We start from the raw sequence: 16,406 nt of genomic DNA, 5'->3' as shown, positions 1-16,406 counted from the left end.
GCATGTAAAAAGAATGATTTTGTTTTCCCCTTCATCTGTGTTTTCCTAACTAGTAAAAAATTTGAACAGCTTTTTACTTGTTTATTGTTCATCTGGGCTTATTTCTCTATGAATTAACTATTCAAATTTTTCATTCCTTTTTCTGTGGTATGCTTGTCTTATTGTTATCAATTTGCAAGCTCTCATTGCATATTACAGGTAATAGCACTTTGACTGTCATTGGTATTGCAAATATTTTCTCAACTGTTGATTTTTACATATCGCCCCCTGAATTTTCTTATTCTATTTTTTATAAGTAGTGATTTAATCTATCCAGAATTGACAGGGCCAGAGGTAAGGGCCTAATTTTTTTTTTTTTTTTTTCAGGTAGAAACCCAGTTTTTACCAGCACCATTTATGAACAAACAGTCTTTTCCCATTGAATTTTAAAATAAGATGTCTTTTATCCTGCCCCTAATCAGTTTGTCAATTTCCATGCCACTTGCTTCTCCATTTGGTTTATGGTAATTTTATAGAATGGTTTATGATCTATTATGCTTAATCTCTCCTCACTATTCTTGTTTTTTAAATTTTATTGGTGATACTGAATATTTATTCTTCAATATGATTTTTTAAATCATCTTGTCAAATTTCTCCCCTAAGTACACTCCAGGTTTTTAATTAGCATTGCGTTGAATTTGTCTATTAATTTTGAGAACATGAATGTTTTTACAATTTTAACTGTTCTCATCTACAATATGGCATCTTGATCTATTTGGTTAGGGAGTTTTATATATTTACATGAAAATGTACGGGTTTTTTTTCATGTAGGTCCTATGTATTTCTTGATGAATTTAATCCTAAGTATTTCATAGCTTTTTTTTTTAGCAAGTAAGTGGTTATTATCCCCCTCCCACCCCCCTACACACAAAACTATTGCTTTTTAAATATCTATCTTACATCATCAATTCTGAAACACATATTTTTAACATCTTTGAAAATGGGACATATTCTATAATAATGACATCTTAATTCTGACATTGTTTTTTCCTTCTTGGTGGTTCATAAAGTAACAGATATCTTAAAATATATAATATCTTACGTTCTTTGAAATATTATATACCCAGTCAACTTACCAAATTTTATTCTTCTAATTCATAATGGTGGAATTTTTTTTAGGTTTTCTAAGTACAGAAGTATATTATCTGCAATACTATATCATTTTATCTCTTTTCCAAATTTATACCAATTATTTTACTTTCTTATTGAAGGTAAATATTGCTGTCTTCTTTTTATATTATGGAATGGTTAGCACAAACAATTTTAATTGGTTGCTGTTGGTTTTTGGTAGGTTTTAATCATAGATAAGGCATTTTTTCCTTTTTCTTATTTTACCTAGTTTTTATTAGGAATGCCTGAAAATTTTTAACAAATTCCTTCTAACAATCTTGTCTTTATTGATAAAACATGATTTTTCTCTTGCAACATATAAAATCATGCTAATAATTTTCTTAATTTTCAACCATTCTTGCATTCCTGGAACTAATCCTACTTAGTGATAGTGTATTATAGCTTCCATTTTTTGATACAATGCTGGGTTCCATTTCATTATGTTTGAATTTGAATTTTTGCCACTATGTTCACAGGAAGTTGGACTGTAGTGTTTTATCTGCACTACCCTTACTAAGCATTAAGATTATGCTGGCTTTTTATGAGGTTTAAGTACTTAGCTTACATGATCTCTAAGGATTTGATCAAACTCAGCCACAAAGACATCGGGTCCTATTAATTTCTTTAATGGTTTATTTTTATTCATTTTTCAGTATTTTGTACAGCATTTAGTATACGAAAGTTGTTCTTTTTTTTTTTTTATTATACTTTAGGGTTTTAGGGTACATGTGCACAATGTGCAGGTTTGTTACATATGTATCCATGTGCCATGTTGATTTCCTGCACCCATTAACTCGTCATTTAGCATTAGGTGTATCTCCTAATGCTGTCCCTCCCCCCTCCCCCCACCCCACAACAGTCCCCGGAGTGTGATGTTCCCCTTCCTGTGTCCATGAGTTCTCATTGTTCAATTCCCACCTATGAGTGAGAACATGCGGTGTTTGGTTTTTTGACCTTGCGATAGTTTACTGAGAATGATGTTTTCCAGTTTCATCCATGTCCCTACAAAGGACACGAACTCATCATTTTTTATGGCTGCATAGTATTCCATGGTGTATATGTGCCACATTTTCTTAATCCAGTCTATCGTTGTTGGACATTTGGGTTGGTTCCAACTCTTTGCTATTGTGAATAGTGCTGCAGTAAACATACGTGTGCATGTGTCTTTATAGCAGCATGATTTATAGTCCTTTGGGTATATACCCAGTAATGGGATGGCTGGGTCAAATGGTATTTCTAGTTCGAGATCCCTGAGGAATCGCCACACTGACTTCCACAATGGTTGAACTAGTTTACAGTCCCACCAACAGTGTAAAAGTGTTCCTATTTCTCCACATCCTCTCCAGCACCTATTGTTTCCTGATTTTTTAATGGTGGCCATTCTAACTGGTGTGAGATGGTATCTCACTGTGGTTTTGATTTGCATTTCTCTGATGGCCAGTGATGATGAGCATTTCTTCATGTGTTTTTTTTTTGCATAAATGTCTTCTTTTGAGAAGTGTCTGTTCATGTCCTCTGCCCACTTTTTGATGGGGTTGTTTGTTTTTTTCTTGTAAATTTGTTTGAGTTCATTGTAGATTCTGGATATTAGCCCTTTGTCGGATGAGTAGGTTGCAAAAATTTTCTCCCATTCTGTAGGTTGCCTGTTCACTCTGATGATAGTTTCTTTTGCTGTGCAGAAGCTCTTTAGTTTAATGAGATCCCATTTGTCAATTTTTGCTTTTGTTGCCATTGCTTTTGGTGTTTTAGACATGAAGTCCTTGCCCACGCCTATGTCCTGAATGGTATTGCCTAGGTTTTCTTGTAGGATTTTAATGGTTTTAGGTCTAACATATAAGTCTTTAATCCATCTTGAATTAATTTTTGTATAAGGTGTAAGGAAGGGATCCAGTTTCAGCTTTCTACATATGGCTAGCCAGTTTTCCCAGCACCATTTATTAAATAGGGAATCCTTTCCCCATTTCTTGTTTTTGTCAGGTTTGTCAAAGATCAGATAGTTGTAGCTATGCGGCATCATTTCTGAGGGCTCTGTTCTGTTCCATTGATCTATGTCTCTGTTGTGGTACCAGTACCATGCTGTTTTGGTTACTGTAGCCTTGTAGTATAGTTTGAAGTCAGGTAGCGTGATGCCTCCAGCTTTGTTCTTTTGGCTTAGGATTGACTTGGCGATGCGGGCTCTTTTTTGGTTCCATATGAACTTTAAAGTAGTTTTTTCCAATTCTGTGAAGAAAGTCATTGGTAGCTTGATGGGGATGGCATTGAATCTATAAATTACCTTGGGCAGTATGGCCATTTTCACGATATTGATTCTTCCAACCCATGAGCATGGAATGTTCTTCCATTTGTTTGTATCCTCTTTTATTTCATTGAGCAGTGGTTTGTAGTTCTCCTTGAAGAGGTCCTTCACATCCCTTGTAAGTTGGATTCCTAGGTATTTTATTCTCTTTGAAGCAATTGTGAATGGGAGTTCACTCATGATTTGGCTCTCTGTTTGTCTGTGATTGGTGTACAAGAATGCTTGTGATTTTTGTCCATTAATTTTGTATCCTGAGACTTTGCTGAAGTTGCTAATCAGCTTAAGGAGATTTTGGGCTGAGACAATGGGGTTTTCTAGATATACAATCATGTCATCTGCAAACAGTGACAATTTGACTTCCTCTTTTCCTAGTTGAATACCCTTTATTTCCTTCTCCTGCCTGATTGCTCTGGCCAGAACTTCCAGGACTATGTTGAATAGGAGCGGTGAGAGAGGGCATCCCTGTCTTGTGCCAGTTTTCAGAGGGAATGCTTCCAATTTTTGCCCATTCAGTATGATATTGGCTGTGGGTTTGTCATAGATAGCTCTTATTATCTTGAGATACGTCCCATCAATACCTAATTTATTGAGAGTTTTTAGCATGAAGGGTTGTTGAATTTTGTCAAAGGCCTTTTCTGCATCTATTGAGATAATCATGTGGTTTTTGTCTTTGGTTCTGTTTATATGCTGGATTACATTTATTGATTTGCGTATGTTGAACCAGCCTTGCATCCCAGGGATGAAGCCCACTTGATCATGGTGGATAAGCTTTTTGATGTGCTGCTGGATTCGGTTTGCCAGTATTTTATTGAGGATTTTTGCATCAATGTTCATCAAGGATATTGGTCTGAAATTCTCTTTTTTGGTTATGTCTCTGCCAGGTTTTGGTATCAGGACGATGCTGGCCTCATAAAATGTGTTAGGGAGGATTACCTCTTTTTCTATCGATTGGAATAGTTTCAGAAGGAATGGTACCAGTTCCTCCTTGTACCTCTGGTAGAATTCAGCTGTGAATCCGTGAGGTCCTGGACTCTTTTTGGTTGGTAAGCTATTGATTATTGCCACAATTTCAGAACCTGTTATTGGTCTATTCAGAGATTCAACTTCTTCCTGGTTTAGTCTTGGGAGGGTGTATTTGTCAAGGAATTTATCCATTTCTTCTAGATTTTCTAGTTTATTTGCATAGAGGTGTTTGTAGTATTCTCTGATGGTAGATTGTATTTCTGTGGGATCGGTGGTGATATCCCCTTTTTCGTTTTTTATTGCATCTATTTGATTCTTCTCTCTTTTCTTCTTTATTAGTCTTGCTAGCGGTCCATCAATTTTGTTGATCTTTTCAAAAAACCAGCTCCTGGATTCCTTAATTTTTTGAAGGGTTTTTTGTGTCTCTATTTCCTTCAGTTCTGCTCTGATTTTAGTTATTTCTAGCCTTCTGCTAGCTTTTGAATGTGTTTGCTCTTGCTTTTCTAGTTCTTTTAATTGTGATGTTAGGGTGTCAATTTTGGATCTTTCCTGCTTTCTCTTGTGGGCATTTAGTGCTATAAATTTCCCTCTACACACTGCTTTGAATGTGTCCCAGAGATTCTGGTATGTTGTATCTTTGTTCTCGTTGGTTTCAAAGAACATCTTTATTTCTGCCTTCATTTCATTATGTACCCAATAGTCATTCAGGAGCAGGTTGTTCAGTTTCCATGTAGTTGAGCGGTTTTGAGTGAATTTCTTAATCCTGAGTTCTAGTTTGATTGCACTGTGGTCTGAGAGACAGTTTGTTATAATTTCTGTTCTTTTACATTTGCTGAGGAGACCTTTACTTCCAACTATGTGGTCAATTTTGGAATAGGTGTGGTGTGGTGCTGAAAAAAATGTATATTCTGTTGACTTGGGGTGGAGAGTTCTGTAGATGTCTATTAGGTCCACTTTATGTAGAGCTGAGTTCAATTCCTGGATATCCTTGTTAACTTTCTGTCTCATTGATCTGTCTAATGTTGACAGTGGGGTGTTAAAATCTCCCATTATTATTGTGTGGGAGTTTAAGTCCCTTTGTAGGTCACTGAGGACTTGCTTTATGAATCTGGGTGCTCCTGTGTTGGGTGCATATATATTTAGGATAGTTAGCTCTTCTTGTTGAATTGATCCCTTTACCATTATGTAATGGCCTTCTTTGTCTCTTTTGATCTTTGTTGGTTTAAAGTCTATTTTATCAGAGACTAGGATTGCAACCCCTGCCTTTTTTTGTTTTCCAGTTGCTTGATAGATCTTCCTCCATCCCTTTATTTTGAGTCTATGTGTGTCTCTGCACGTGAGATGGGTTTCCTGAATACAGCACACTGATGGGTCCTGACTCCTTATCCAGTTTGCCAGTCTGTGTCTTTTGATTGGAGCATTTAGCCCATTTACATTTAACGTTAATATTGTTATGTGTGAATCTGATCCTGTCATTATGATGTTAGTTGGTTATTTTGCTCGTTAGTTGCTATTGTTTCTTCCTAGCCTCGATGGTCTTTACAATTTGGCATGTTTTTGCAGTGGCTGGTACCGGTTGTTCCTTTCCATGTTTAGTGCTTCCTTCAGGAGCTCTTTTAGGGCAGGCCTGGTGGTGACAAAATCACTCAGCGTTTGCTTGTCTGTAAAGTATTTTATTTCTCCTTCACTTATGAAGCTTAGTTTGGCGGGATAGCAAATTCTGGGTTGAAAGTTCTTTTCTTTAAGAATGTTGAATATCGGCCCCCACTCTCTTCTGGCTTGTAGAGTTTCTGCTGAGAGATCAGCTGTTAGTCTGATGGGCTTCCCTTTGTGGGTTACCCGACCTTTCTCTCTGGCTGCCCTTAACATTTTTTCCTTCATTTCAACTTTGGTGAATCTGACAATTATGTGTCTTGGAGTTGCCCTTCTCGAGGAGTATCTTTGTGGCGTTCTCTGTATTTCCTGAATCTGAATGCTGGCCTGCCTTGCTAGATTGGGGAAGTTCTCCTGGATAATATCTTGCAGAGTGTTTTCCAACTTGGTTCCATTCTCCCCATCATTTTCAGGTACACCAATCAGACGTAGGTTTGGTCTTTTCACATAGTCCCAAATTTCTCGGAGGCTTTGTTCATTTCTTTTTATTCTTTTTTCTCTAAACTTCCCTTCTCTCTTCATTTCATTCATTTCATCTTCCATCAGCGATACCCTTTCTTCCAGTTGATCGCATCTGCTACTGAGGCTTCTGCAATCTTCGCGTAGTTCTCGAAACTTGGCTTTCAGCTCCATCAGCTCCTTTAAGCCCTTCTCTCCATTGGTTATTCTAGTTATCCATTCTTCTAATATTTTTTCAAAGTTTTTAACTTCTTTGCTATTGTTTTGAATTTCCTCTCGTAGCTCAGAGTAGTTTGATCGTCTGAAGCCTTCTTCTCTCAACTCATCAAAGTCATCCTCCATCCAGCTTTGTTCCGTTGCTGGTGAGGAACTGCGTTCCTTTGGAAGAGGAGAGGTGCTCTGTTTTTTAGAGTTTCCAGTTTTTTTGTTCTGTTTTTTCCCCATCTTTGTGGTTTTATCTACTTTTGGTCTTTGATGATGGAGATGTACAGATGGGTTTTTGGTGTGGATGTCCTTTCTGTTTGTTAGTTTTCCTTCTACCAGACAGGACCCTCAGCTGCAGGTCTGTTGGAGTTTACTAGAGGTCCACTCCAGACCCTGTTTGGCTGGGTGTCAGCAGCGGTGGCTGCAGAACAGCGGATTTTCGTGAGACCACAAATTCAGCTGTCTGATAGTTCGTCTGAAAGTTTTGTCTCAGAGGAGTACCCGGTTGAATGAGGTGTCAGTCTGTCCCTACTGGGGGGGTGCCTCCCAGTTAGGCTGCTCAGGGGTGAGGGACCCACTTTAGGAGGCAGTCTGTCCGTTCTCAGATCTCCAGCTGCATGCTGGGAGAACCACTACTCTGTTCAAAGCTGTCAGTCAGACAGGGACCTTTAAGTCTGTGGAGGTTCTTGCTGAGTTTTTGTTTGTCTGTGCCCTGCCCCCACAGGTGGAGCCTATAGAGGCAGGCAGGCCTCCTTGAGCTGTGGTGGGCTCCACCCAGTTCGAGCTTCCTGGCTGCTTTGTTTACCTAAGCAAGCCTGGGCAATGGCGGGTGCCCCTCCCCCAGCCTTGCTGCCGCCTTGCAGCTTGATCTCAGACTGCTGTGCTAGCAATCAGCGAGACTCCGTGGGCACAGGACCCTCCGAGCCAGGTGCGGGACACAATCTCCTAGTGTGCCGTTTTCCAGGCCCGTTGGAAAAGCGCAGTATTGGGGTGGGACTGACCCGATATTCCAGGTGCCGTCTGTTTCCCCTTTCTTTGACTAGGAAAGGGAACTCCCTGACCCCTTGCGCTTCCCGAGTGAGGCAATGCCTCGCCCTGCTTCGGCTCGTGCACAGTGCGCTTCACCGACTGTCCTGCACCCACTGTTAGGCACTCCCTAGTGAGATGAAACCGGTACCTCAAGCAGAAATGCAGAAATCATCCGTCTTCTGTGTCGCTGGGGCTGGGAGCTGGAGACCGGAGCTGTTCCTATTCGGCCATCTTGGCTCCACCCCCCACGAAAGTTGTTCTTTTAGATCAATTTTAGTGAATTACATTTATTATAATATTCATTTTCCCTAAGTTATCAATCGTGTTACAATCGAGTTTCACGAAGTTTTTCTCATGTCTTTTACTGTCTTCCACATCTGTTATTGTCATTTTTCTCTTTTTTGTAATATTTTATTATTTATTTTGCATCTTTTTTCTTTTTCCTTTAACCAGGCTTATGAGTGATTTATCTACTTTATAGTCTTATCAAATAACTAGGTTCCAGGTTTATTTAGTCTTTCTAGATTTTCCATTTATTTTCTTGTTCATAAGTTTTTGATTTTATATTTATTCGGATTTATATTATGGGTCCTTAAATTTCTTTCTTTTTTTTTTTTTTTTTTTGAGACAGAGTCTCACTCTGTCACCCAGGCTGGAGTACAGTGGCACAATCTTGGTTCACTGCAACCTCTGCCTCCCAGGTTCAAGCGATTCTCCTGTCTCAGCCTCCCAAGTAGCTGGGATTACAGGCATGTGCCACCATGCCTGGCTAATTTTTGTATTTTTTTTTGGTAGAGACGGGGTTTCATCATGTTGGCCAGGCTGGTCTCGAACTCCTGACCTCAGGCGATCCACCCGCCTCGGCCTTCCAGAGTGCTGGGATTACAGGCATAAGCCACCACGCCCGGCCTTATGGGTCCTTAAATTTCTTAGGATGAGTACAAAGAACCCTTATTTTTAGCCATCTCTTTAATAATGATGCCGCTTAAAGCTATAAATTGCATCTAAGTATAATGTTTCCAAAGTTTTAGTATGTTTCATAAGTTTTGAGTTACATAGCTATTTGAGAACATGGATTGTAAAATCTCCACTTTTGGTTTTAAGATTTTTTGTGTTTGTTTTTGTTTGGCTATGAACATGATCAATTTTTGTGAATATTCCAGAGATATTTAAAAAATAATATTATCCATTTGAAGGACGAAAAATTCTGTATTTGGCTAGTAGTCAATGTTATTGATTATAATATTTATTTCTTCTGTGTCATTACTTTTGTTTTCTCTACTTGATCTGATTTTGAATATGTATATTGGAATCTCTCTTTTTTTGCTTTATAGTTTTTGCTTTATACATTTAGTACGGTATGCTATTTGGTGACTTCAGGTTAAAAAAAGTAACTGAATAAAAATATATTGCCTGGCTTGGGAGAGATCAAGGGCAGGAGTGGGGGTTCTGATCACCATTTTACTATCATCCAAGGATTATATTAACCCACAGAAAATATTCTACTGAGTACTGCAGAGCAAGTTCAGCAAATATGCCGCCTTCTATCTGAGCAATATAAGTAGACAAGAATTTGACTATCTGTCCAATTGTTTTTACAACTACCTATGCTGCTCAGGAGGCAGTGTGTTTAATGGTTTAGACTAGAGGCTCCTTAAGGCAAACTGTATGCTCTTGAGTCAGACTGTAGCTCTTGAAATAACTTTGTTCAGCTCTGTTTTCACACCTGGTAAATAGGAGATAATAACACAGCCTACTTTATAGAATTGTTGAGATAATTCGGTGGTGGGGTTCATGTGAAGCTCAGAGTCACACATGAATCAAACACTCAAAAAATTCTATTAATATTATGCTAAGTTCTTGAGGCTCTCCTAGAACCATATACATAAATAGGCTTTGAAAAGAACATATTATATATGAATATAAATCAGCAATAGCATTATTAAAGCAGATGAGAGCAATGCAAATGTTCCAGAAATATAATTATAGAGAGTAAAATTATATGAAATAACATGTAAAACAATGCCAAAAATTAAGTGCAAGTAAAATACAATAAGTTCTTCAAGGACAAGGATCGTGTTCCATTCCATTGAAATAGATCCACAGTTTTAAGCACAGAGATAGGCACACTGCAGATTAAATCAAGCTATTTTTTGGTTCTCTGTGAATAGGTAATGTTCTCAAATTCTTGGATTAAATTAAATAAAAATTCTAATTTACTACCTCATGTCTCTTTGCTACAAAAGGTACACCTCTAAAACATCTTATAAAAATACTTTTAAAAATATCACTGGAGTAGTATCAGTCAAGGTTCATCATTCAGAAACTCAAAAAATAATAAATCAAAAACCATGAAACCTGACAAACTTTGAAAGACTTTAAAACTCTACCTCCATTTTCGCATACAGAGAATAGGCTTATATTTTTAAAATATTAAGTATCTCAATTTCTTTGGTACTTTGAATCTCTATGAGTCAATAACTTTGTAGCACTATGCAAAGTTGTCTAAGGAGATTAAAAAAAAAAAAACTGGGTGTTACAACTTCTGCCTTGAATGAGTTTCCATCTAGCTTCAGATTTACAGCACACACTTAAAAAGCTTTCTAAACCAATATATAAAGAGTACAATCTAATATTATGCAAATTGAGTACCTGAGCACTGAGGGGAAGAAAACTGAAGAAGCTAGTAATGTGAGATAAAATTCACCATTGGTCATCTGAACTCTCCAGCACCAGTAGTTCTCCAATGTCAGAATGCTAAAAATCACCAGACTCATTTGTTAAAATGCAGATTTCAAGTTCTAGCTCCAGAGATTCTCATTCAATAGGCACCTGATACCATCCAGGAATCAGGATTTTAATTAAATTCATAATCAGAAGAATGACATAATGTCTCTTTTTATTCCCCTATAAAAGTGAAACACAAAATAATGCTTGACATGCAAAGATAAGACATGCTCTTACTTCACGGTGACCTGCTTACCAGGAAACAGGAAGTGAAACAATCTATGAGGACTCTTTTAGCTCTAAGAGGCATATGTTTGTCAAAAGTCAAGCCATGTGAATCACATAAACAAATTTAAAATGTACTAAAGATCTGTACTATCTGGATTTTCCACCTCTTTTTACCATAGATAAGTCTTCATGTATAGTAGACTATAGTATAATGACATAATATTCCTAATACTATTAAATATTGTCATCATCACAAATAAATTAAAAATCTACTAGCCAACTAGAAAATATTTGCCAACCATATCACATTAAGGGACGATACAGACCAGGCGTGGTGGCTCACACCTGTAATCCCAGCACTTTGGGAGGCTGAGTTGAGCAGATCACCTGAGGTCAGGAGTTTGAGACCAGCCTGGCCAACATGGTAAAACCCTGTCTCTACTTAAAATACAAAAATTAGCCAGGCATGGTGGTGGGCACCTGTAATCCCAGCTACTCGGGAGGCTGAAGCAGGAGAATCGCTTGAACCCCGGAGGCGGAGGTTGCAGTGAGCCAAGATCATGCCACTGCACTCCAGCCTGGGAAACAGAGTGAGACTCTGAAAAAAATATATATATATATATAAAATTAATACATAACAGCTTTAACCATCTAATAGGAAAAGATGGAAAAAGACTGTAAGACAATTTACAGTATAAGACATATAATTGACTCAAGTAAGGAAATTCTTCAACTTCACTAATGTTTAAAGAAAAGCAAGTTATGAACAACAAGAATTTCAATTAGCAAAGATTGTTTTCAATGACAATAACTATTAAAAATAGTATTATGAAAAATGGACATTCTCATTCAGTCCTGTTATTGATTTTTTAAAATTTTCTGAAAAGTAGTTTGTAATACATATTAAGAACCTTTAAAAATTCAGATTGTTTCAGTAATTCTTGTTTAGGAGAAAATGCCAAGGAAATAGTAAGAAATTCAGATAAGAATCATTTCTAGAAATGTTCATTATAGCATTATTATAAGAGCAGTAAGTTAAAAACCATCTACATATAAAAATGAGAAGGTGATTGCGTGAATTATGGTCTATTCATATTATAGAAATAGTATATAACCATTAAAACTGTTTGTTTTTAAGAAAAGTAACATAGGAAAATGTTCAATATAAAATGTTAAGTGGAAAAAGAAGGATTAAAATTACATATTTGGAAAATATCCCAAATATTTATTTTTTTATGCATGTATAACTAGAAAAAATGTGCTGAAATATTGAATGTTGTTTCTGAGTAATGAGATTATGGGTAATTTCCATTTTTCTCCTCGTAATTTTTTTTTTTTTTTTTTTTTTTTTTTGAGACGGAGTCTCACTCTGTCACCCAGGCTGGAGTACAGTGGCATGATCTCGGCTCACTGCAACCTTGCCACCTGGGTTCAAGCAATTCCCCTGCCTCAGCCTCCCAAGTAGCTGGGATTACAGGCACCTGCCACTGTGCCTGGCTAATTTTTGTAGTTTTTAGTAGAGATGGGGTTTCACCATTGGCCAGGCTGGTCTTGACCTCCTGACTTTGTGATCCACCCGCCTCAGCCTCCCAAAGTGCTGGGATTACAGGCGTGAGCCACCGCCCCAGCCTTCTCCTTATAATTTTTTATGCTCCCTAAATATTCTAAGATAAGAGCTTATTTTTTAAGCTATCCTTTTGAGAGCTTAAAAAAGTTAATACCATAGCATGTCAAAGATTAATAGGATAGAATCTGTTCCCAAAATCAATTAAACACATCATTTCCAAACAAAGGCAATTGAAAAGCAATTTTTAACAGGTATATGTAATCAGAACAAGGGCTAAATCAAGTCAAGGCACTATATCATTAGGAGTAATACAAACAAGTAATGAATACTGCCATATGCTTTTAATACTTATGTATTTGGGAAAACTTCAAGCAACAATTCTTTAAAGCTAATTTGTTTCTCTTAAGAACTGAGAAAGAATTGATATCTGAGAAAGTTGGAGGCTACCCAAGGAGAGAATTCAATGCCAACAAGTAAATCAAATTACTTGATTCACAAAATTGTTTTTTATTAAGCTTCTCCTATAGCCCAGATTGTCACTTGAAGGCTGGGAGAGGAACCACCTCCATAGTACTTAAAAGCCTAGTTGAAAGTAAAAAACCTGAAGGAGACTTCAAATCTGCAGGCAAGGAAGATTTGGAAAGACTTCACTGGTTTCTAAACCCAGTTACTACTCAGAAGCACCTACAGAGCTTGTTAACGCTAGATTCCTAACCCCATTCCTAGCGATTCAGAAGGTGGAAGGTAGGTTTGGGAATGTGATTTTAAAGATATATCCCTGGTAATTCTAATGAAGTCCAAGTCCTGAGACCAGCATCTGGGAACTGCTGATATAGAACCAACAAGGAATTTAGGCCCAAAGAAGTAAAGATCAATTACATAATTTAGTTAGTAACAAAGCAAGAAATGCATTTGGATGCCTTGGCTAGAAACCAATGCTTTTTCTATTATATTTCATATTCCTAAATCACTCTCCCAACAGAACAATAATAATATAGGTTAGGTATAGGTAAAGTACCAGGCAGCCTCAGCACCTGAGTTTCAATCTTACAATGAAAACTGGGAGGACCCACTTAAACTACAAAAGGAGTTTGTGTGGCTCTTACAAAAATCCTAAATTTCAGAACATTTTCTATAGTAGCTTAGCTAACTCAAAACCCAGCTTGAAAACTAAGTAGCAGATATAGTGAGACTTTTTATAGTTCACACTTTTTCATTTTTTTTTGAAGATCACTCACCAAAAATCAGTGCATATTTGTTGTGCGATATTACAGCTATAAAATAAACAAATGTTGATTCCTTAGCTCTTTTATCCTTGGATGTTTTCACTAGCTGAGATTTTGAAATGGGGAATTATTAAAAGAAGAAGTCATACAATTATGTCATACGAACTTTCACATCTGCAAGTAAAGGGATATTCTCTTTTTACTAGGCATCTATCATGTGCCAAGTACATTTAGTTAATCTGCATAAACCTTGTTAAGCAATCATTATTGGTCCTTATTTTACAGACCAAGAAATAAAAGGAATAAAAATTGGAATAAATATTTTATTCAAGGCCACAAAGCCAGAAAGTGGCCAAGTAGGAATTTGAATTCAGAACTGACAGTAATCTCAAGCTCTTTCTGCTTCCCCATAACTCTCCTTTCCCCTTCACAACCAAAAATGTCTTTGTCAATAGAGGATATTTGAATGAAAGAGACAAATGTAAATGTTACTCTATATGCTAAACTTTTTCTGTACTTTACCAATAACTGTAATTATTGATTCACTACGTTCTTCCCCAAGAGAAATAAAAAAGCACACTCTGCTTATTCTTTTTTAAGTTATTATTATATAACTTATAGGAAGACATTACAGATCTAAAATCATCTCCTTAGTATTTTAGTCCTTGAGTGACAATCTAAATTGTGCACTTGTTCTTTTTAAACGGCCATTGATTGCAGGGTTGAAAAGGCTTTGTTATATCAGAGTGGTCTAAATTTTTGAAATTTCCCTGTGGGTCACTGTATTCTCGCAAGTGACACAACCTTTCCTACAGAGTTATGCTGAAATTGCAATGGAAGTTACAACAAGAATTTTACCAGTTGCCAGTTTATTTTTGGATCCAAGAGGTACCTAGGAAATCTTCCTCTTGAAAATGAATCTAGTTTGAAACGGAGGAAGGCCAGTGGCATGGTGGCTGTAACCAAGAGGGTATGAAGTGGGGACAGTGCCAATATGTGTTGTCTTATCAGACTACTGCCTCTTACCAATTTAAAGCAGCGGCATGTTTTAATTAAAATGTGGGAGAAGAGTAGAGGAACAATTGTATCATCAAGGAGACAATTTCTAACACATAGGATTATTATTTACAATTATTAGCTTCATTATCCTCATCACCATTCGTAAAACATCTGAGTTCTAAAGAGGAGTTCTAAAGCATATTTCTTTGCAAGAGCAAGAGTCACTTCACATTAACAGCAGATTCCACAGATTTTGAATTTGTTCCCAATGGTCTATTTTTACTGGAACTAAAGACAATAAGCTGCCTGCGTGTGGTGTGAAATATCTATAGATATGCATCCCGTGGGGCCTCTCAAATTTTTCTCATTACTCCTTACTAGGTCTTTTGAAACAGAAAGAGGGGTGCTTTCTTCAGTCATCAGATTAAAAAAACAAAAAGAAATAAAAAAGATGATGAGTTTAACTGTCCACTGACATAATACACTACCCCCATTCAGAGGGATTCAGGTCTTGACATAGAAAAACAATGAGAATTTACCCCAAATCTAAGTATGTAGAAAATAGAGTGTGGGGATGGGGTGGAATAGGAGGAGAAAATCCAGGAGATGTCACCTATTCTCCCCTCACACCCTTGACTTTCCCATTCCACTTTCCCAAAGAAGCAATGAGGGAATTCTAAAGAGCCAAAGCTCAATGGAGGATCCATGGAGAAAGAGGTTATCTTTCCTAGTTTGGTGTAGTGTTAAATTAACAAAACAGGCTGTCTTTTGAGTAAACTAGCATATATCCTCCAATTTCCATTCAGATGTAATGAAATCTTTAAACATAACTCTAGTGGTCTTAATTTCCCGTTTTCAGTTATTTTCTCTCTATATTTCCATTCTTAAGAATGCATCCATTTCCATTGCTTAAGTTCTCATGTCTACCAATCCAAACTTTGTATCTCCAACACTAATTTTTCAGTCAGGCTTGTTCCATATTTCCAGGACATTTCCACCAGAACATCCTGCTTTAATTCTAAGTGTCCAAAAATCAAACTGAGGCACATTCCCACCTGAATAAACTTTTCTTGCTTTGAGTTCAGCTTCATTGTTTTCCATTACATTTTCCAAGTCACTCAAGCTTAAACCTTAGACCTATCTTTGATTCTTTTCTCTACTCCTCCCCTAATAATCAGTACCATCTTTTCTTGTTATGATCGCTAGTGTTCATTTGTACATTGCCATTCCCTCAAATCTAGAGTTTTATTCGTGTACGGACTTGCAGTTTCCAACAAATTTTCAGCCTCTCTCTGTCTGTCACAATTAATTCTCTGACACTAAAGCTAAGTAAGTCTTTACAGAGCCTCCAGTAACACACCATTTGATTAAAAATGTATGCTTTTTCACTGTAGCCTCTCTAATCAAGCCCAAATTACTTAGCCCAGCATTTGAGATGGTCCATTCATTATCTGACCCTACCTTGCCTATCCAACCGGATAACACCCCATTAGAACATAATTCCTGGACCCATATCTTTTGCTTTAGTCAAAGAATTCCCCCTAATGCCACCTTATTTCCCCAAAGCACACCAAGTATTCAGAATGTTTGACTTTCCATTATCTAGGTGCTACAGCTTTCTGGACTCAATTTCAATTTCAACTTTGCAGTGAAGCATTTCCTGGTAACTTCAGAACAGAATTCTTATCCACTTTTCTAAATGTCCACAACATAAGTCATGTGAATCTAATTATACACTATCACTTTTTAATAATTTTTTTTCCACTGCTTTGTGTTATAAAGTTGCCTCCCCCTGCATTGCAAGTAGTTGGAGGACCTTGATAATGAGAAGTAGTTTTATTTGTTTCTTTAGTAAAAGTCAGAGAACAGAACAGTTATAAAACTATACACTATGTTTGGTGTTGAG

This window comes from Hylobates moloch, unplaced genomic scaffold (genome assembly GCF_009828535.3).
Source record: "Hylobates moloch isolate HMO894 unplaced genomic scaffold, HMol_V3 SCAFFOLD_12, whole genome shotgun sequence".
NCBI classification, from domain to species: domain Eukaryota; kingdom Metazoa; phylum Chordata; class Mammalia; order Primates; family Hylobatidae; genus Hylobates; species Hylobates moloch.
This window is presented reverse-complemented; position numbering follows the sequence as displayed.